We start from the raw sequence: 22,450 nt of genomic DNA on the forward strand, positions 1-22,450 counted from the left end.
CCAATGAAGGAAGAAGGTGCACGGCCGGAGCGGATGTTTTTTTTCCCTCTCCAATGGTCACAGCTCTACAGCAATGGAGATAGCTGTAAGGGTAATCACCCCTCCACTTCCCAAGGCACCGCGTTCGGAGACAACCTCTTGTTCTGGAGAATTATTTAAACACATGGATAATTATGAAAACCCAGAAACCCAGAAAAGGGTATGTGATAGGAACAATGTTCACAGCAGAATAAAGGAGCTAATTAGGTCGATTGATACAGCATATAGCCTGGCATTGAAAGAATATACGGCAACCCCCAAAGCTGTCGTAATGACAGTGCAAACTACACAGACCTCTCCCGAGAAAACTATTGAACCGGGTTGTAACTCAGACGCCAACCTCTAAGACCCAAGAGCAAAACACAAACAAAAGGTTGCTATCTTTACTTAGCCCCACCTCTGACGCGGAAACACATCCGCCTAAAAAATCGGCTGTAGAAAATAACTGGACGAAAGTGGCTCGACGAGGTTCAAAGAAGAAAGGAGCGCGGGATCCGAAAGTAACCTTGGAGGAAACCGAGAAACCGGAAACCGAAAAATCGAAACAAATGATAGTGCTAAGCAAAGAAATAACCATCATAGGACAACTCGGAGGAAACATAGAACCAAGGCTGTTCTGGTTCAACCAGCTGAAGGACGAACGTACGCTGACATCCTTAATTAGATCAAGGAAAAAGTAAATCTGACAGAAACTGGCGTGGACATAAAGTCTATCAAAAAGACAATAAATGGAGGTATATTACTGGAAATGAGCCCCAAGTCCGAAGATAGTGCAGCCTTTGCAGCTGCGATAAGGGCAGCAACTGAAAACATAGGAACAGTGAAATCACTGACGCCGCTGACGACGATAGAGATTCTTGACCTTGATGGTGTCTCTACCGAAAACGACGTTCGCAAAGCACTCCTTCGGGACTTTACGACAAAACTGGAAATACGACGAGTGAACTTGACCAAAGTCACATCAAGAGGACAACGAGCGGCCTTTTGTGAGATAGATGAGGCTAATGCAATCAAAGCCCTAAATAGGGCCCGTATAAGAATTGGGTGGGTTAACTGTCGCATTCGCCCAGTTGTTAAAGTGGCCCGCTGCTTTAGATGCCTCGGTTTCGGACACCAAACGCATAAATGCGGGGGACCAGACAGAAGCAAGTGTTGCTACAAATGCGGCGGAGAAAATCACAAGCCTGTAGACTGCACGGAAAAGCGAAAATGCTTTCTATGTACAGTAGACAAAGAAGACCGGAACAGCGGGAGCCATGTCACCGGATCCGGTACCTGTAAAGCATTCCGTGTAGCACTTGCCGAACCCACGAGAGAACAGAAATGACGCGATTTCTACATGGTAATCTGAATAGATGTGCCTTGGCACAGGATCTACTGCGCCAACGTATCTTTGAAGATAATATCGATATCTGCCTTATCTGCGAGCAATATATGAATATTCAGGATAAACCATGGTCCGCAGATAAAACTGGCACGGCAGCAATATGGATCACAAACTCGAAGATCACCGTCAACGACAACGGAAGCGGAGAGGGTTTTGTCTGGATCAAGACTCCCACGACCTACTGTGTGAGCGTCTACCTTTCACCAAATGAAGGGATTAGCGTATTTCGCCAGAAAATGGCAAGCATAGAAGATACTCTCGGCAAATTTGACGGAGAAGTCATTATAGCTGGTGATTTCAACGCGAAATCGGCTGAATGGGGCGCCGAATACTCGGACACTAGAGGAAATGACGTGGCAGACTTTGCTGCAAGATTAAACCTTACTGTGTTAAATACTGGGAGTATTACAACTTTTAGAAGACCAGGATATCAGGAATCTATTCTCGACATTACGTTTGCCACTCCAAGGACACCGAACATGATTGAAGACTGGACTGTATCTGAAGAGCATAGTGGCAGTGATCATCAACATATGACATTCAGTATTGGATCCGGTCCGGCAAACGAAGGTGAAATGCCAAGAAGCTTAACCATGAAGCGTTGCGAGCAGCCCTCGAGCAAAACGCATCTACTCTTCAAGCTGATCCAAAACTAAGTACCCGGAGAAAGACGGAAGAAACGGTTCTCAAAACTATGAACGCCATTGTCACCTCATGTAACGCCTCTATTCCACGTCCAAAAAAAAATCAGGGTGTACACAGTCCAGCATATTGGTGGTCATCAGAAATAGCAGAACTACGGAAAAGATGCCACGCATTACGTCGCCGCGCCACAAGAGCTGCAAAACGTTTCCCCGACCAAGATATGTTTACAAGTGAGTACAAACAGGCAAAAAAGACCCTTAATAAAGCCATAAAATCCGCTAAAGCCGGATTGTAGAAGGAAATTTGCAATGATCTTGACAAAGATCTCTAGGGCAAAGCCTACCAAATTGTTACAAAACGACTTGGTAGAGATTTACCAGAAGCACCGAAATCTCCTGCTCTGATGAATTGCGTCGTAGCGGAATTATTCCCTAAACACCCACCACGGAAAAGAAGACAATACGTGAAAAACAGCGAAACTACACCCTTCACCATCAAGGAAGTACAAGATGCGGTGAAAACCATAAAGACAGAAAAAGCACCAGGCCCTGGTGGCATCCCAGCCTCAGTGATCAAGACTGTAGCCCTAGAATTTCCAGAGATTCTTCTGAACGCCTACAATGCCTGTCTGGCAACCGGCACCTTTCCTACTGTCTGGAAGCGGCAAAGATTGATCCTAATAGACAAAGGTTAGGGAACCCCTGTAACACCATCGTCTTTTGGACCACTCTGCATGTTAGACATTGACGGAAAACTGCTTGAGAAACTCATTCAATGCAGATTGCAAAACGACATTGAATGCGCCGGAGGTTTTTCCAACAACCAACATGGATTTCAAAAAGGACGATCGACGATCGGCGCGATTCGGAAGGTAACGGAAACAGCAAGAGAAGCATGGCGTGGTAGCCTTAAAGCTCGTAAAGTCCTCCTCCTTACATTCTACTTTAGAAAGGCCTTTAACAGTGCGAATTTGAAGAATATTTTAAATGCCCTAGAGCATAATTTTGACGACAAGCCAGAGAATCTAGGACTAATAGACGACTACCTCGATGAGAGAAAGCTGATAGTGAAAATGACGGAAGGTCATCAAGAACACGCGGTTACAGCTGGTGTACCTCAAGGCTCAATCTTAGGAGCCGATTTGTGGAACGCTGTCTACGACGAGCTCCAGGAGATCTCCTTGCCGAAGCAGGTGGAACTCACGGGCTTTGCGGACGACGTCGCAGCTACAATCGTAGTGGACAGCACTGAGGAGGCTGAACTACTCGTTCGAGAGACCGTCGATACCATAGAGACCTGGCTAGAGAAACACCACCTAAAACTCGCCAAACAGAAAACGGAGATGATTGTTTTGACTCGACAAAAATGGGCTACCTGGGAGTAATGATAGATGAGAAGCTATCCTTCCGTGAACATCTCGATAGTGCATGCATAAAAGCTAGCAAGACGGTATCCAACTTGTCAAGGATTATGGCTAACTGCATGGGACCACGAACCCGAAAACGACGAGTCCTGCTTGAGGTAGTCCATTCTGTACTGCTATACGGAGCAGAGATGTGGGCGGATATCCTCAAGCAAAAAACATATCGGCGCAAAATAGCGTCAGTGCAAAGACGAGGAGCTCTAAGAGTTACCTGTGCCTATCGCACGGTCTCTGAAGCAGCTGTATTGGTAATAGCAGGAGCCATACTAATTGACTTGCTAGCATTCGAGAGAGTGAAACTTTACGACGCTAAATTAGGTGGCGGCAGCACCAAAGAAACAAGGTTAAAAATAAAAAAAGAAACTTTACAAGAGTGGCAACATCGGTGGACGTCAGGAGAGACGGGCAGATGGACGGCGCGTCTGATTCCGGAAATTAGCGTCTGGCTCTCTCGGCAATACGCGGACACAGATTTCTTTCTGACCCACCTACTGACCGGACATGGACAATTCAATTCATATCTTTTTAAGATGGGCTTGCTTAGCACGCCAATGTGCAAATACTGCCCAGATAAAATTGACGACGCTGAGCACACACACGTTCTTTGAATGTGCTCGGTGGAAGGACTATCGTAACAACGCCGAGCACATTGTAGGCACCAGGCTCACCCCCTCAAGTCTTGTGACCTACATGATGAAACAAGAAGAAAACTGGTCAGCTGTAGCAGCTTATGCACAGCATCTTTTGAAGGCTAAAACCGGAGAAAGGAACCAGTAGTCGAAAGTAGACGTCGCAAGGCGCAGCACGGACTGGATTGATGTAATGCTAACACGGTTCCAATCCAGTCCTCTCCGTACCATCTGCGGGGAGAGGGGAGAGGAGTGTTTTTTTTAGTGGGTAAAAATCTCCACACTGCCGTCCGTCGTTGTCTGCTGTAGGATGGACAGCGGAGTATCAACGATGGCGGTGTCTTATGAAGATTTTTTTCGCACCTCTATAAAAAAAAATGTGTATGTGTATGTATGTATATATGTGTGTCTGTATGTATTTATATATGTGTATATATATGTGTGAATATATGTGTAATGTGTGTATTTATATATGTATATCTATGTTGTGGGTATATAGCAATTTGTATATGTGATGTTTTGTACTTATACATTATGCGGTATACATTTGTATATATGAGTATGTATATATATGTACATATATTTTTAATTATAACAATTTAAAACAAATCTTATAAACAAACCATCTCATTCATATAATATTTTTTCTCCTAACGACATCTATTTTTCAACTGGACCCTAATCCTTCCTTTCCTATCTGATTGCGTGACCATTCAATTTCAAGTGGTTTTCAAGTGGGAGAGAATGCGGACACCGACGACCGTTGGTGTGGCAGAGGACAGTGTATCGAGCGACTTGTAATGGATAACACAAAATGCTAATTTAGATTTCCATATTTTAAATTTTCAATTATAGCACAATGATGATGAGACAAACCTAGTCTCGAAACGTTTGTGAAAATTATTATTTAATAAATTAGTGCGAAAAAGAGTGTTGTTTGTTCATATTTCCAAATTAATATCCATTATTCACTCAGAATACATTTGTTATATATACATATATATATAATATATACATATATATATATATATATATATATATATATATATATATATCTATATATGTTAAAAATGTTTAAATTCGATGTTGAAATGTATGATTGATTTCTTGGAGGGCGTAACATCAATTAAAAAATTAGTAAAGTGAAGATTTTTTTCAAAACATCTTTATTTTTCCATACGTTTCGACGTAAAATTCTACGTCATCTTCAGTGGTTTTGAATTATTTATATTATCACTAACACATATTAATATAACTTGTAAAAATTAGTAATTAGAGACAAGCACTAACTGTCAGTAATTTCTTTTTTTTTATAAAAAGAATAAAAGATAAAAAGTGATTAATAAATAAAATATTATACGTAATACACGTGCATCCGAGGCCAGTGCCAAACAGAATCTATCTGTCAAAATCATTCTGTTTGGCAACAAGTCAAAAAAATAAGTTGAATAATGAAGAAAATAATATAAACAAGAAAAAAAATTTAGAAAAAAGTCTAAAGGAAATAAAGTAATGTAACTCAATAATAAAAAAGAAAATACAATTTGTAAATACATTTTTAGATTTAAAAAAAAAGAGTGCGCGTAAGGATTACACGCGATTGAAATAAAACTTATTTGATACTATACAAAAGAGCAATTTTAAGTTAAGTAAAAATAAATACATCATATAACAATTTTGAATAATGTTTATTAGTAATATGGTAACACTCGTGATGCACACATTTATTAGTGCCGACCATTATACACATTTATATAATGATAAATTATAAATTATATATTTATGATAGCATTAAAAATATGTATAATATTTAAAAACAATAATGTAATTAAAGTCATACTTGAAATATGACATGATCGGTTTGTCATTGTAATGAGTATTCAGAAACAAACCTTCATTAGAAAAATAAAGTAATTGCTGATTAATAAATTCTATAATATACCTTCACATAGTGGATTATATTAAACAACGCCTTTGTAACTTCACTCATCATGTAAAAATTATGTTTGAAGCACTTCATGTAATTAAAATTAACGTACAATCATTGACTGTTTGTATTTTTTTGTTGTTTGTCATTCTTTAAACAGCTGTAATATCTGTCTTGCCTAAAAAATTGAAATCATACTTTTATATTTGTTTTATTTATAAAGCCCTGCACATAGTTTGATCTATGAATCAATTTCTTTTTTATGTGATCGTTAATGCAATGATCATCATCAATATTACGAGGTAATAAAACAACCATATTGATAACGTCAACAGGCGCATTTATAATTTTGCCAAATATTCCAAATTGACCATTTGCATGTGGCAATCGTCTAATTTGCATGAACATTACCTAGGTGAAATTAACCTTTCAGATACAGTATCTAGTTTAGGTAGATAATTTGGTATAGGTGGAAATACAAACCCGTTAAATTTACACAAAGTGGGAATTTTACCCGAATTTAATGCCTTACGACAAGTTTGACATCCAACCTGATTATTTGAATCAATATTCAGAAAACCATGATTAAAAATTTGCTTTTGAGTTTCATTTAATATTTTTAAGTCACTTTGAAACCTAAGTCGATCACAAACAAAACATACATAACCAAAGCTATTATTTGTAAATTGTGTTTCAAACAATTTTCGTGCATTCCTAAATAAATTGAAGTCTTTATATGGAAGTTCAAATACTTCATTTGACTCTTGCAAAAGATCAGTTCTTGTCACATTATTAGTCACATTATATGCAGAATCATTAATTTGCGATTGACGTGATGTAGTTGGTGTATCAGAAAAAGTTACAGCAGTACTTTCATCTAAAAAGATAACAGAATAATATGTTTAAATGTGAATAGTTGAAACGTTTTTTAGGAGTCAAATAGCAAAAAAAGATTCTTACTTATGTCAATGGTGTTGACATTAACATCTAAATTGATACCTGGCTCATGATTTTCTAATAAATTGGAAATAACCGATTATATAATATAGTAATCGAAGTAATAACCTGCTGTTATTTTCTTTGACGATGTAATCTTGTGATATGTAGCGAACCTTATTTTATAAAAACTTAAAATTATGTAAAAGCTTCATACCCCTGCCCATTGCAGTAGGTTGTGTAACCCTGACGGGTACCGTTAAGGACCCAGTATAAAACCGGCGCAATGGGCTTAGTCGGGGTCATTTTCCGTACAGTCGCCGACTGGAGTTATTGTACATATTATTGTATATATTATTCAATAAACAAATTATTAAGTAATTATCAATACCAAGGAAAAGAACCAAAGGCATCCAGAGGAAGGTGTCCAAGGCAAACCCAAGTATATATAAAACCCAAGGTGTCCAAGGCAAACGGTCGTGTTCCCGCTATCAAATCCAATTCATGGTGGCAGCTAGTAGGATTACCTTGCAGAGAAGTAAAATAAGCGGCGTTGCTGTGATCAAGAAAACCACGTGTTTCTGAGGCCCCGGAGACTGCGGTCGAAGCAGAGGCAATTGGCGGCTTATTCAGCAACCGGCCATACTTTACGAAGAACTGAAGGACAATAGGTGGCGACAAGACACGAAAAACTTTGACACCCAAGTAAGTGAATGATACCTTTTTTTTCTTTCTGCGGAGAAGAAGCACACTTTCACGTTCATACCGAAAGATGGCAACCACTTCCCCCAGACGTACAGCATTTGAAGAGAGAATCAATAATTTTACTTTAACAGACACAGATCTAAAAGTTAATTATGAGGCATTAGGCTTAGCTATACAATTAATTCCTAAATTTAATGGTAAACCTTACGAATTAAATAAATTTATTTTTTCTATTGAAACTTGTAGACAGGGCTTAAACGCGGCAACATGCGTAGAAATGCAAAAAAAAATTATATTAAATAGATTAGAACAGGCTGCTTTCCAATATGTAAGACGTATTACTTCTATGAATTGGGCAGATCTCAAGAAAATACTTTTAAAGAAATTTGGGGAAAGACGGTTCGTGGCTGAGTTGCAGTTAGAACTAACTAAAATAAAACAAAATACTGGGGAAAGTGTGAGAAAGTATGCACAGAGAATAGAATTAATTCTAGAACGGATGTATGATCAAGAATGTTTGGTAAATACTGTGGCATTAAGAAAATTTATAAATAGAAACCTAGTCGGTTTAAGGGTAAATGATAAAAAATGCATGTTTATTCTGAATTCAGCAAGTGATGTGTCAATTACTAAATATAACTAATGTATCCCTAGTACTATAGCCTCTGACAAAGTGACGAGGTTGAAAGGTATTACTGGTGAACACGTGTGTACCCAAGGCTCGGTATTGCTAAAATTTAAACTTGGCGATGCTGAGCTCGAGCACAAGTTTACCGTAATATCTGACAGTATTGACATTGATGCAGACGGTATAATAGGATTGGACTTCATTTCAAAACACAAAGCCAAACTTGATTTTTGCACTAATACGTTCACGTTAACGAATAATAACAAACTAATTACAGTTCCACGGGGCGATACAATAAATACAACGCAACATTTTTTGACTGTACTGAAACCGCGCCGACATCTCGTATGGATAAGCGCATTGTAAACAAACAAAAATTTAAATCGGTATATTAATCGAAAAAATTTAGTAAGAAAAACAAATTATCAAATACAGCTAGCATAGGGAGCACAGTTAGCAGTACTGAAATACTAGAGTATCCTAATGCTTCTGTGACTCCTGCTTCTGTTAAAACTGTAAAGGTTCAAAATAGTGTAGTAAAACCCAATAATAGTCATCGTAGAGCTAGTGAACCCACGATTGACAATTTAGCTGAAATGTCAAATGTAAAATTGATAAATGACTTAACAAAGACTCTTGTAATTCATCCCAGGACAAAAACGACAGTTTCTTTCACGACCGATAGAGTGGGTGAACTATTCTGCGAATCTGCTGAAATCCTAGAGGGAGTTTATGTTGCCAATTGTATTTTAAAACCTTCTAATAAAAGACTTTTAATTTAAATATTAAACACTAACGATAAGGAAGTAACAATTACTGATAAATTATTTTTACAGAATCTGTATCCGCTTGACGATTATCAAATATTAAAACTAAATAAAAGTGATATGAATTGCGATTATGACCGTATAGAAAGGGTTAAAAATTGTATTAGAACCGATCACATGAACTATGAGGAAAAGGAATCAATATTAAAAAATTGTGAAGACTTCTACGATTTATTTTATCTGGAGGGTGATAAACTAACTTGTACTAGTACAATAAAACATGCTATTACTACTAGTGATACAAAACCTATTTATATAAAACAATATAGGCTTCCTCAGGCCCAGCAGATGAAAATTAAAAAGCAAGTGGATGATTTGCTCGAAAACGATATAATTGAAGCTTCCGACAGCCCATGGAATTTTCCGCTTCTGGTCGTTCCAAAGAAGCAAGATAAAGATGGTAAAAGGATATTCTGTGAGAAAGGCGCGTCTGTGTCGACTTTAGGAAACAGAATGAAATTACAGTCAGCAACACTTATCCTCTGCCAAACGTAGCCGAAATCTTGGATCAACTAGGAAATTCTAGTTTTTTTTTCCACTCTAGATTTAGCCAGCGGATTCCACCAGGTAGAATTAAACGAGAAGAATCGGACGAAGACAGCCTTTACAGCTGTATGGAAAAAGTTTCAATACAAACGTATGCCATTTGGTCTTAAAAATGCTCCTAGCACGTTGCAGAGGTTGACTAACCTGGTTTTGGCCGGTGTTGAAGAATTCAAAGGATTAGTATACATGGATGATATTATCATTTATGGCAAGACTCTTCATGAACATAATTCTCGGCTGGGTAATGTTCTGGAACAGATGCGCAGCTATAATCTTAAACTACAGCCAATAAAATGTTAGTTCCTAAGGCATGAGTTAACGTATCTTCGGCATGTTATATCAGAAAGAGGCGTCACACCCTATCCTAGAAAGGTAAAGGCTGTCCAAAACTTTCCTGCTCCTAGAAACCCCAGAGAAATAAAAATGTTTCTAGGTTTAGTTGGTTATTATAGGAAATTTATTAAAGATTTTGCAAAATTATCAAATCCTTTGAATGTATTATTAAGGAAAAATGAGGCATGGAAATTGGGTCTTCGAGAAGAAATATTATTCAATACTCTCAAGAGTGCAATTTCTAGTGCACCCATACTACAGTATCCTGATTTCGAAAAACCATTCATCTTGACAGCCGATGCTAGCGGCGAGGCAATTGGAGCAGTGTTAGCGCAGGAGGGGTCTACGGGAGAGCGGCCAGTAGCTTTTGCATTCCGACAACTCAACAACATACCATCGGAAAACAAACATGACCTGAAAAATGCAGTTGATAAATTTAGTGCAATTGTAATAGATGCAGCTAGAAAAAGTACCCCCCCCCCCCACAAATTAAAAAGAAAATCCATACTTGCTCCATAGACACTAAAGCTCTTATTGCAGAGAAAAGGAGGCTAAGGAAAAGATGGCAGCTAACCAGATCTCCGCTAACGTCCTGCCATCACTACACCTTCAATTAGAAAACCGGATAACACATGGCACGCAGTGATTTAGAAAAAGCAGAATATTTCTCGACTTATTTCAAGGAAGTTATTACGCCAAATTCTTCAAAATCCTCGGAACAAGAAGAAAAATTTATTTTTGATTCTTTGAAAGAAGTTCAGTCAAATTTTTCATCAAGCATCATAATCAAAGTTCCAGAAACTAAAATGAAATCGGAAGAGCAAAATCTGCAAAAGCACCTGGCGTTGACAACATTAATATAAACATACTTAAAGAACTTCCCTACAAAGCCTACAGTTTCATAACAATCCTGGGTATAATAAAACTTAAATCATATTCCGATCAATGGAAAATTGCTAAAATCATAATTATTCCGAAGCCTGGTAAAAATCCGAATGAAGTCCAAAGTTATAGACCAATTAGTTTACTTCTAACGTTATCCAAAATATTTGAGAAGGTCCTAATTAGTGAAATAAAACCCTTTATTTATGATAGCAACCCCTGAGCATCAATTTAAATTTAAAAAAAAATGGCACACCAGAGTGAATTCATAGAACTGTCGACAATATAAACAAGGCTTACCAAAACAAGAACTACTGTTCAGCTGTTTTCCTCGATATTAGTCAGGTACTTGATAAGGTGTGGCACCCCGGCCTACTTCACAAAATCAAAAATGCATTACCGTTAGATATATACCTAATCATGAAATCCTCTCTGAAAGGTAGAACATTCTTCGTTATTGTAAGGTAGAACATTCTTCGTTATTGTAATGGGTGAAACATACTCATTACATCCTGTCAGATCGAGAGTGCCTCAAGGTAGTGTCATTGGGCCACTATTATACCTCATATACACTGCGGACCAACCACAGAAAGATGACATTTTGACAGCAACATATGCAGACGACACAGGCATACTGGCAACACATGAAGATCCCATAATTACATCAAAAATGCTGCAGGATCATCTTGACGTGACACAAAAATGATAGAAAATAGAAATTAACTGCATCAAGTCAAAACGCATCACTTTCACTCTTTTTAAAGGGACTTGTCCTGCAGTAAGACTTTGTGGGAGTAGTTATGGATATGAAAGTCTAAACTCCACTTGTATAAATTATATAAAATTTATTGATTATAAAAATTAATGATATTAAAATATGACAAGTGATTTTGTTATTCCTCAAATGTCTCGCCTGCTTTATCCCCACAACTTAATGACGAAATTATAGATCAAACAGATGCAGTCAAATATCTAGGGTTACACCTGGATAAGAGACTAACCTAGAAAGAACACATTAGGAAAAAGAGGAAGCAGCTTGAAGAAACCAGAAGAAGATATTATTGGCTCCTCGGACGAAAATAATAAAATAAACCTCTATAAAGCCACCGTTAAACCAATTTCGACAAACGGCATACAGCTATGGGGATCAACTTCCAACTCAAACGTTTTGATAATTCAAAGATTTCAATACAAGTTATTAAAAAAAATTTGAAAGCACCAAAGTATGTTCCAAATTGGTTAATATACAAAGACACAGGCACTGGCACAGTTAAGGATGAAATAATCGTTTACTCACACAAATATAGAAATCGCCTAGCTAATTACCCGAACTTGCTAGCCAGAAAACTTCAGAACAACTCTACCAGGGTATTGAAATTTTTAAAGTTAAGCGAGTTGTCGTAAGGTCGTAATATTTTAGTATGATCTATAAGACTATGGTATCTACCGTCAAAAAAATAATAAAAATCGTCAAAAAAATTGTTTAACACTTTATTACAAGAAAACGGCCCGCCCGATCTTCACCAAAAATTAATCAGCACAATTCCCAACCAATATCTTTCGTACAGTTTTTGAATTTTCAAAGTCGATTCAGAATTGCGCGCTAAAACGTGGATAAAAAATTTTTCACTTTTCTGCTATTTACGAAGTCGCACAAAATTGAGAAACGATAATCTTCATCGAGATACATCGAATGACTTTTAAATCTTTGAAATCGGTCTAGCCGTTTTTGAGAAAACGTCGATTTACGACAAAAAACCTGGTCACACACAAACACACGCGCACGCACTACCGATATGCATGCTTGATACAGCGGATAAAATTTTTGAAAACATAATTCACCGAAGAATAGATGCAATAGTTGACCCTATCCTAGCAGACAATCAGTATGGTTTTCGACAAAAAAACCTGGTCACATACACACGCACACACACCGTCCTACCAATATGCATGCTGGATACAGCGGGTAAAATTTTTGAAAGAATAATTCACGAAAGAATAGATGCAGTAGTTGACCCAATCCTAGCAGGCAATTAGTAAGGTTTTCGCAAATGGCGATCAACTATCGATGCTATAAACTTGGTAGATAATACCGCCAAAGAAGCGATTGCTGGAACCAGATAGAAGGGGAGTGCGAAGAAGTACTGTCTTGTAGTTACATTGGATTTAAAAAATGCTTTCAATTCTGCAAACTGAGATTGAATTATGAATGCACTCCGTGACAAGAGCGTGCCAGTATACCTCTGCAATATAGTCGCAAGCTACTTTACAGACAGAATTCTAATGTACGATTAACGCGATAGTACAGAAGAATATAATATAAAATGAGGTGTACCGCAGGACTCTGTTCTAGGCCCTTTGCTGTGGAATATTATGTATGATGGCCTTTTGAGACTTGAGATTCGAGCATGTGTGAAACTAGTAGCATATGCAGACGATGTTATTGTCAGACGATATATCGTCTGAGTTGCCATAGTAGTTGTCTCCAAACAAATTGATGAGATCGTAAGTCTATTTAATATAACATTTAGAAAAATTAATCGCTGGATGGGAACAATGAACCTCCAATTAGCACAACAAACATGTAAAGCTGCTCTTATCACGAGTAGAAAAACAATAGAGACCATCAAGCTGAAGATAGAAAATTTAAAGATCCCGTCAAAACCTCACATCTGTCACCTTGGTTTAAAGCTTGATGCTCGATTGAATTTCAATCAACAGGTGGAACACGTCAGTGCTAAGGTGTCGTTAGTTAGGACGAGACTTGCTCGACAGATGCTTAATGTTGAAGGCCCTAAACAAACCGGAAGGATATTACTATCATCAGTGGTTACTTCGGTACTTACATGTGCTATCTTCATATGGGCTGACCCTCTCAAAACTCAAAAATCGAGGAGAATGGCAGGACTTATATATCGTCTGAGTGCTTTAAGAATTGCTTGCGCATTTCGCACAATATCGGAGGAAAGACGGACAATTTACCATCGAAGACATCAACAACTACTGAAAAGTTGAGATTAGAAGAACGGCAGAACAGCATTGACCGATGGCAGCAACTGTGGGATGTCGCAGTGAAGGGCAGAGGGACGCATCGTCTCATTCCAAACATCAAAGTCTGGCTAAGTCGCAAGCATGGAGAAGTAAATTATTATACTGCGCAAATGCTATCTGGGTACGGTTGTTTTCGAGCCTACCTACACCGCTTCAAGTACGATAGCTCGCCGGATTGCCCATATTGTTTGGGCGAAATCGAAGATGCTGAGCATGTGTTCTTCGTGTGCCCGCAATTTGGTGCTCTACGGGTCGATGAGGAAGAGACATTGAGACGAAGAATTACCCCAGATAATGTCGTTGAAGTGAAGTTGCTTGGAACGCATAGACAGATTTGCAAGAGAGGTGCTAATTGACCTGCGTTCTATGGAAAGAGAAAGGACGAATGGGACTTCGCGTAACGGCGGTTTCCGTGGGGACCAGAGGCAAGGGCAAAGCGTGGGTTTTAGTTGGTATTATACCAGGGCGGTATTGAGTCTGACATATCCAGACAAAACACCAGTCTGGGATGCATAAAGACATTTCCTTCGCTATAAAAAAAAAGCACATACTTATTCCAAATTTGGTCTCATTCGATTCAGATTGGCTTAAAACGTCGAGAAAACATAAAATTAGCAAATCGGATTTTTTTTTATGAAAACATAAAGTTCTTCTTCGGGAAGTTAATTAAAATAAAACCAGTGGGAAAATTGCTGGAACTTACCGTACCGTAATTAAAAATATAGTTACGGAATCTAAAAAAAATTACACAAAATGTGAACACATTATTAAAATCTCTATGAAATATCTGATAATTTGATTTACATATGTTTATTGGACAAACATTTTTGACCGCTTTTGAAATAGGAAGCTCTGTTCTATTAAAAACTGAGTTACCGTTTTTGGCGCTTTTTGCCCGTATATTCAAAATGTCTATACCCGCCTCCGCCAAAAACTAATCACGTCTCATTATCAATACGAACCGAATGTTTTTTTATTTATTCAAATCGGTCATTCCATAATGTCAAAAATGTCGAGGGCATTTGTTTGAACCATATACGTAGATTTTAAAATTAAAAATCTTAGTACGGAACCCAAAATAATATACACAAAATGTGTACGCAATATTAATCTACTCTATAAAATACCTGATAATTTGATCTACATATGTTCAATAAACATTTTTGACCGCCAAATGACATTTTTTTAACTTATTTTTTTGAGAGTCCACAACCGCTGCACCTGCCATTTCAAACAATTAAACAATTCTGCACTGCTGCACCTGCCTTTCCAAACAATTAAACAATTCTTAGTTTAGTCAATATAAATATATTGTTTTTTGAATTATTCAAATGAGACGCTTCGTTCTTTCAAAAATTGAATTACCATATTTGGTTATTTCTTCGAAATATTTGCCTTCGCCAAAAACTAATCAGTACGTCTCCTTATCAATACAAATGGAAATTGGCTTTAAGCTGTAATCACAATTGTATTTTAGCTTTAATCACAATTGATTACAGCTTAAATCCAAAAGCTATATTTTACAATATATATATATATATATATATATATATATACTAGATGACCCGACAGACGTTGTCCTGTACCCACATCAAATTTTCTCACGTCGGAAATTACATATTTTGTCGTAAAAAATTATTATAGTTCCATCAGTTTTAATAAGTTACTTATAAGTTAGTGAGCTAAGTGAACCTCGCATCTGGGTGCAGGTAGAATTTTTGTTAAAATGTTCCCTATCATAAGGAACATAGTGTCAAACAATGCTGGTGATACAATCAATGAATCAAATAATTTGAACACAGCGCTATGCCCAGGTTTATCATATATAGCCCAAAACCCGCTGACCAGCTCATGCGACTGTGTGACTAGTAAAGTAGAACGAATGGCTGAACTGTCACATATAATTTCAGAAAACGTCATTTTACAATGGAATGAATCATTGAAGAGCACTGAGAATCTGATAAATGAACTGCACATGATTGTCAAATCAAAGTCAAACATACATAAAGAAGTGAAGATAAAAACAGGCAATATAAGGGCTGTAATTAAAAGATTTATTGATTTAGACAACCAATAGAGGAAAAAGGCCGAACCACGGAAGATACGGAAGTAATGATAAATTTAAGTGCAATGTTGTGAAACAGCCCCTTTAGAAGAAAGTGTACGGCAGGACACAATTGAAGCCACAAGAAACCGAAACTCACAACATATAAGCAATAATCAGAAAAATCAATAATGAGAAAAATGGTATGCCAAAACGTCAGACAATCATAGAAATATGTAATGAAGAACAAATCGAGGTAAATGACTGGCACAAAGTTCAGCCAAGGAAACAGAAAAAAAGGAAACAAGGGTGCATCTGTCAGAATAGGACTGTAACCATAAAATGATAAAATGTCATAGAATTTTTCCAAAACCAAATGCCTTATTGATCCGGCCTACCAAAAAAGTTAATTATTCCGAAATCTTACGTCGCATCAAACATGATGTTTCTGATGACCAGGTAAATACGACAGTAGACAAAATAAATAAAACCAGAAGTGGAGGCTTGTTGATAACTATTTCTAAGAAAAGTGCGGCCAAGAACTACAACAGATTATTGCAGGTGTGTTAAAGGATGAGGCCGAAATTATTTATAAGGGGCACCAGAAAACTATAGAAATAAAGAATATTGATGATGAAACCTCAAAAATTGATATCCAGATAGCACTACAAAAAGCAACCGGAGGAGCCTGCAACACACCAGCAGAAGCAATTAGGATTCGTAAGGCATGTAGAGGTACCCAGATTGCTACTGTAGCTCTTGCAGCGGCAATTGTACACTATCTGCTCAAAGCAAGTAGCAAAATACGAATTGGATAGGTCAACTGTCGAATTAAAATCATCAAGAAACCAATCCGATGCTTTAAATGCTGGCTATTCGGACATTATGGACCACAGTGCAAGAACGAAGTGAATCGGACCAATGCATTAGATGTGGACAAGAAGATCACAAAATAGACAACTGTATAAATGCAGAAAAATGTGAACTATGCGCTGAAAATGGAAACTCTGAGAATGTAGCACATCATGCTGGCACTCACAGATGTCCTGTATATAGGGAGGCTATGGAGAAAATAATGAACGCAAAAGCATGAAGATAATGCAGTTAAACATGAATCATTGTGAGGCTGCACACGACTTGCTTATGCAGACGGTAAGAGATATGAAAATTGATGTTGGCCTCTTATCAGAACCTTACAAACAACTAACTGATTGGCATTGGGAAACGGACAGTACCACCAAAGCTGTTATTTGATCCAGTGGCAAATTTTGTTCCCAAAATATTGTTAACAATAGCAACGCTGGATTTGTCGCAGCATCATTAGATGGCATACATTTATACAGCTCTTACGCTCCACCTAGTCTCTCTTTGCCAGATTTTGTCGATTTTTTAGATAGTCTCGTAGAGGATGCAAAACGACACCACCCCGTAGCGATAGCCGGTGACTTTAACGCATGGGCGTTAAATGGGGAAGTAGGAAGACTAATGCGAAAGATAAAGCACATTTAGAGGCCTTTAATGCACTTGATGTTGTTTTACTAAACGGCGGTGATAAGCCAGCCTTTGTCAAGGGCAGTGCAAGCTCGATAATAGACCTTACTTTTGTTAGCAATAGTCAGAGGAAATTGCGATAGGGAAGTATTAGATATCTACACCGCTAGTGACCACAATGCAATCACCTGGGAAATATCAATGAATAGAAACATTAGAAGACATGTGAAAATATCTAAAGCCATTGGATGGAAAATGAATTTTTTTGATGAAAGCGCCATGAGAGTTGCCTTAAATTGCAAACCTATAATTTCAGAACACGCAGATGAGCATACTAGAGAGCTGATGGAGAGAATAACCGAAGCCTGTGATATCAGTATGACTCTTAAGCATGGCAAAAATCAAAGACAATCTATGCACTGGTGGACTGAAAAAATCAGCTCTCTTCGTAAAGAGTGCCTAAAGGAAAGAAGGATCGCTCAGCGAGGCTCACTAATTCTGCACAATTGGTAGTGGAATATAAACAAGCACGTCGGCAACTAAATAAAGCTATCAAAGATAGTAAAATTAGGTGCTGGAAATAACTTCTGGATGAAGTCGAGGAAAACCCATGGGTCCTTATAAGATGTCTCGCCTCAAAAGCCAGCCAATACCTTCACCAACTTGCCCACGACTATTGAATAAAATAGTAACTACTTTGTTTCCACGACAACCTAATTTAAACTACCAGGTAACACATGTAGAACTGAATAATATTCCATCTATAACACTGCAAGAACTAATGGAAGCTTGTCATCGCGTTGGAAATAGGAAGGCACCGGGATTAGATGGAATTCCTAATATTGCCCTAAAAACATCAATTATGACATCTTCGACAATGTTTTTTAATGCATATAATACATGCCTGAAAGAAGGGGGTTTTCCACAAACATGGAAACAGCAAAGATTAGTGCTTATTGCCAATGGAAAAAATCCACCAGATGAACCATCATCCTACCGTCCAATATGCATGCTGGATACAGCGGGTAAAATTTTTGAAAGAATAATTCACCATAGAATAGATGCAGTAGTTGATCCAAACCTAGCAGACAATCAGTATGGGTTTCGCAAAGGGCGATCAACTATCGATGCTATAAACTTGGTAGTTAATACCGCCAAGGAAGCAATAACTGGAACCAGATGGAAGGGGGTGCAAAAAGGTACTGTCTTATAGCTACATTGGAAATAAAAAATGCTTTCAATTCTGCAAACTGGGATTGCATTATGAATGCACTCCGTGACAAGAACGCGCCAGCATACCTCTGCAATATAGTCGCAAGCTACTAATGTACGATCACGCGATGGTACAGAAAAATATAATATAATAGAGGGTGTGCCGCAAGGCTCTGTTCTAGGCCCTTTGATGTGGAGTATTATATATGATGACCTTTTAAGACTAGAGATTCCAGAATGTGTGAAACTAGTAGCATATGCAGACGTTGTTGCTATAGTAGTTGTCTCCAAACAAATTGATGAGATCGTAAGTCTATTTGATATAACGTTTAGAAAAATTAAACGCTAGATGGGAACAATGAACCTTCAATTAGCATAACAAAAAAGTGAAGCTGTTCTTATCACGAGTAGAAAAAACAATAGAGACCATCAAGCTGAAGATAGGAAATCTAGAGATCACGTCAAACCTCACATCTGTTACCTTGACCTAATGCTTGATGCTCGTTTGAATTTCAATCAACAGGTGGAACACGCTAGTGCTGAGGCGTCAATAGTTAGAACGAGACTTGATCGACTGATGCCTAATGTTGTAGGTCCTAAACAAACCAGAAGGGTATTACTATCATCAGTTATTACTTCGGTGCTGACATATGGTATCTCCATATGGGATGGTCCTCTTAAATCTCAAAAATCGAGGAGAATGGCAGGGCCCATATATCGTCTCAGTGCTATAAAAATTGCTTGCGCATTTCGCACAATATCGGCGAAAGCAGTGTGCGTCATTTCAGGAACTGTGCCTCTCTAAGTCTTAGCAGAGGAAAGACGGTCAATTTACCATAGAAGACATCAACAACTGAGTCCTGAAAAGTTGAGATTAGAAGAACGGCAGAACAGCATTGACCGATGGCAGAAACTGTGGGATGTCGCAGTGAAGAGCAGATGGACGTATCGTCTCATTCCAAACATCAAAGTCTGGCTAAGTCCCAAGCATGGCGAAGTAAATTATTATACTATGCAAATGGGCACGGCTGTTTTCGAGCCTACCTACACCGCTTCAAGCACGATAGCTCGCCGGGTTGCCCATATTGTTTTGGGCGAAATCGAGGATGTTGAGCATGTGTTTTTTTTGTGTGCCTGCAATTTGGTGCTGCGCGGGACGATGCGGAAGAGACATTGAGCCGCAGAATTACCTCAGGTAATGTTATTGAAGTGATGCTGACAAGTGAAGCTGCTTGGAACGCCATAGACAGATTAGCGAAAGAGGTGCTATTTGACCTGCGCTCTATGGAAAGAGTAAAGACGAATGGGACTTCGCCCACTTAAAAGATGAGTATAAAACAAGTTAAGTAGTACGAAGTAATGCCTAACAGCGGTTTTCGTGGGGACTAGAGGCAAGGGCAAAGTGCAGGTTTTAGTCGGTATTATACCAGAGCGGTATTGAGTCCGACATACCCAGACAAAAGACCAGTCTGGAATGCATACAGGCATTTCCTTCGCTATACAAAAAAAAACATCTAGGTTTTTTAATATCCTATACTAATATTTTCCGTTCAGTTAATAATTATTGTTTTTCGAATTACTATTTACATCAATATATGAGTGATGTTAAATGTAGAACTGCTTCAAATAAAATGATGATTCTCAATTCCCAAAGTTAACACTTTAATTATCCCTTTAACAAATATTAAAATATGTTCAATAAAATTGTATATCAAACATTATACACTGCAATTTATAGAACAAATTTGTTTCCAATAGCTCAATTTATTTTAATGCCAAAGCTTATACAATATTTTTAGTCATACCTGTAGATGTGGATGTATAAATGAATGATTTGTTGTTTATTTACGACTAAAACATTGATTTTCCAAATTTATCACACAAAAAATCACCGTCTGCCTTTGTGATTTATGGTCATAGCATAAGATACACGTGTTGAAAATTGATGTCTTAAAAGGTATAACAAATTCAGAAAGAACTAGTGGGGCGCATGGCATCTAGCCTTAAGGCAAATTGCTGAAATTTCCCGTACCAAATATTAATACTTTTTCAAAATCGATTAACATTTTTGAAAAAATTTTACTTCGAAAAAATTAGATTTTTGGAGAAACTATGAATTTGACAAAAAATTCCTTTTTTTGAAAACAAATTTTTTTTTGAAAAAAAAAATTGTTTTCTTTATTTTGACATATTTTGGAAACTCTAAACTTTTTTTTCAAAGCAATCGTACTGCTTTAACGCACAGACACAAAATGTCAAAGCGCGTAAGCGCTGCGTCGTCGTCCAGCGGTCTATATGTCTAATGATCATTTTTGACCGCCAAATTGCATTTTTTTTACTTTTTTCATTAGATCTCCGAAACCGCCAGACCTGCCTTTATGAATTTATTCATCTTGTCAATACAAGTAAAATGTTTTTTGAATTACTAAAATCGGACGCTCCGTTTTCTTAAAAACTGAGTTACCGTTTTTGGCACTTTTTGCACCTAATCAACTAATTGCAACTAATCAGCACGTCTCCTTATCAATACGAATCGAACGTTTTTTGAAATATTCAAATCGGTTGATCGGTGTTCCCTAAATCATCGACGAAAATTTGTATCCGCACACACACACGCACATACACACATACACATACACACCCACACATATATACATTCATTTTTTCTAAGGTATGCCTGAATATTCAGAAACCTTTGAAACGTAAAGATATATAAAAATTTTCATTTTCGATTTTTTTGCGATCACTATAACTTGACTGAATCACATAGTCAAAAATATTCATTTAAAATATATAAGTGAGCTTTAAAACTTTAGCCAGAATTAAAATTGAAATCTGAATTATTTTCGATCTACAAAAAAAAGAAAACATTGAATGGAATTTTTTTCTTCAAAAGCAATTTTTTTGTCAACACAAGCTGAAAGTTTTTTGAATCATTCAAATCGGACGCTTAGTTCTCTCAAAAACTGCCATTTTTTGCACATTTAGCTATGTAACTTCGAAACCGCTGGACCTGCGTTTGCCGGAAACTAATCACCCCTTCTCCCCGTCAATACGCATTGAATGCTTTTTGGATCATCCAAATCGGATGCTCCGATCTCTCAAAAACTCGATTTCTATTTTCTGCACTCTTTGCTTCGTATCTACGAAACTGCCGGACCTGCCTTTGCCAAAAACTAATCAGCACATCTCCTTATCAATAGGAATCGAATGTTTTTTGAACCATTCAAATTAGTTGATCCGTGCGCCCGAAAACGTGAACAAAAAAATGCGGACATGCAAAACACACACACATAGACATTCACACACACACACATCCATTTTTTCTGAGGTATGCCAAAATGTTCAGAAACCTTAAAAACGTCGAGAAATGCAAAAATTTTTATTTTCGATTTTCGGCCCATTACTATAACTACCCTACGGGAAGTTAATTAATATATAGCATTCGCGGTAAAGGTACAATATCACCTTGGATTTTTCTACCCGTAAAAAAAATAATTGCTTCAATAATTTTTATAATTTTGTACCATATTTTAACTGGCTTTTAGTAATTTTAATATTTAAATTACATTTTTCACTAATAATTCAATATACATTATTATTTAAGTTTATATTTGAACTGAATTAATTTGTCAAACCCTATTCACATATGTGCTCTATTCAACAAAATTATTGCAGTAAATGGAGAGGAAAAAAGCGTGTACCCTGTGAATTTTTTGGAAATAGGCTAATCTTTATCTTAATT

Source organism: Ctenocephalides felis, unplaced genomic scaffold (genome assembly GCF_003426905.1).
Source record: "Ctenocephalides felis isolate EL2017-DRISC unplaced genomic scaffold, ASM342690v1 CF-g0.4_SCAFFOLD_01492, whole genome shotgun sequence".
NCBI lineage: Eukaryota > Metazoa > Arthropoda > Insecta > Siphonaptera > Pulicidae > Ctenocephalides > Ctenocephalides felis.